Source organism: Aplysia californica, unplaced genomic scaffold, assembly GCF_000002075.1.
Source record: "Aplysia californica isolate F4 #8 unplaced genomic scaffold, AplCal3.0 scaffold00101, whole genome shotgun sequence".
In the NCBI taxonomy this organism is placed as follows: Eukaryota; Metazoa; Mollusca; class Gastropoda; order Aplysiida; family Aplysiidae; genus Aplysia; species Aplysia californica.
In genome coordinates this window covers 17,773-19,730 of record NW_004797371.1, presented here as the reverse complement: position 1 = coordinate 19,730, position 1,958 = coordinate 17,773, and positions in this window count along the sequence as shown.

The following is a 1,958-nucleotide window of genomic DNA, read 5'->3' as shown; positions in this document are numbered from 1 at the left end:
ACATATATACACACACACACACACACACACTCACACACACACACATACAGAGAGAGAGAGAGTTTATTGTTGTTGTTTTTTAAATCTTTTAGATTTCATTCTCGGAGCGTGGACAGTTTGAGTTTCTCCTACGTCACTTCCGTTTGCTGCGAAGTTGTTGTCACCGTGGTTGCCATAGTTACGCATTGCCCCTTAGCTTTTTCAGTAGTTGCTTCTGATAGATCTGTTCTGTTAGGTTAGTATAATACTTGTACCTAGTTCTCCTATCTTTTCCATTTATGTGTTTGTCGTCTTGGAACTGACTGCTTCCATCTGGGCACCATTGATGGGGTCTAGTTCTTTCATTTCCCTCTTTTCCTTCAGTCTGCATCGTCTTTCTTTTTTTCTCAGGTCTGTAGTGACATGTGGTGATGGGCCTCTGTCTACCCAGAGTCTCTGAACTAAGGTCGACTCCTGACATCTGTAGATTTCTGTATTGTCTTTGCCTTCAGTTTCCTGCTAGTGGGTGGTTGGTGGACGTTCTGGTGTGGTTAGCTTCTTTCTTACCCAACCTCCATAGCCCTTGTCCCTTCTCCTCGTTTCTTTGTTTGTTATTCTCTCATAACACTTCTAATCTTCAACGCTTGTATAATTGTGACCCATTTGTGTTGCAAGTGTCGTAAAACTCTCATAATTATTTTTTTTTCAAAATAACTAAAAACTTGCTGCTAAGTCTTTGTCGTAATCTCACGCCTCGGGCGCCGGTCACCGAAAGCTTTACAATTACACACAAGTTGTTTATTGGTGGTACTGGAATCTGTGTCGTTCGCCTTTTGTTAATTAAGCAACTTGTTTCTCAAGTCTGAATCCGGATTGGGTTTTTTTCAGTTGTTGTTGCTCCAGTCGTCTATTTTTGTTGTTGTTGTTGCTTGTTTTGTTTTGTTTTGGGGAGATGTCTCTTTGAAACCAAAATGGCCTTATTACGTTGTCGTCTCTTAGGTTATAATTATTATCGCAGTGATGACGTCATTAAATATTATTGTTACTTGTACATGTCATTGCTTGCTGGCGTTGCTTTCACTAAAAATAGCAACAGTTGAAACATGGGCATAGAAGAACACTGATTGATGATTGTATTGAAATGGATTCATGAAATACATAATAATGTTATTTGGTTATCGTTATTTTTTCAGTTCTCGGGTACGCATTTGTGTCATTTATTTGCATTGAATTACCAGTACGATTATTTCACGGTATACATACGTCATGTTACATTCTGTGAACCCACTATTCTGAAATGTCGGAATGGTTTTTCATCATAGACTACTAGGTCATAATGACTTGCCCTTGTCGCCGATATGTAAGTTTAAAGTTCGTTATGTTTTGTTTTTGCTTTGTTTTGTATATTTGGGTACTCATGGTGTGTATTCGTTTATGTCTGGGGCACCCTTACACCATTCTATAATAATATACGCACCTTCTTTAAACACGGCGTTCTGTGTTCCGCTCATTGTGGCTACAATATGATTACGTGTACAAATCTGATGTGTCTCCCTATAGATTGGACCATAATATTACTGTTTCATGATGGTGGAACCATTATTATAGTACTGTTTCATGATGGTGGAACCATTATTATAGTACTGTTTCATGATGGTATACTGCGTTGCTGTGTGTGTATCTAGACTGATCGGCGACAAGTTTATGTGTTTGATTTTATTTTTCCTTCAATTGACCTGGGGTTATTGTTCCTATCCCAGCTACACCAGGCAGGAAGTAAGATGGACGATCATTGCATCACAGTCTTTGCGCTTGCTGTAAACTAAGCCCTTGAGGGACAACAACAACAACGACAACGACAGCAACTACAACAACAACTACAACAACAACAGCAGCAACAACAACAACAACAACAACTACAACAAAAACAACAATAACAACAACAGCAACAACATCAACAACAACAACAACAGCACCAC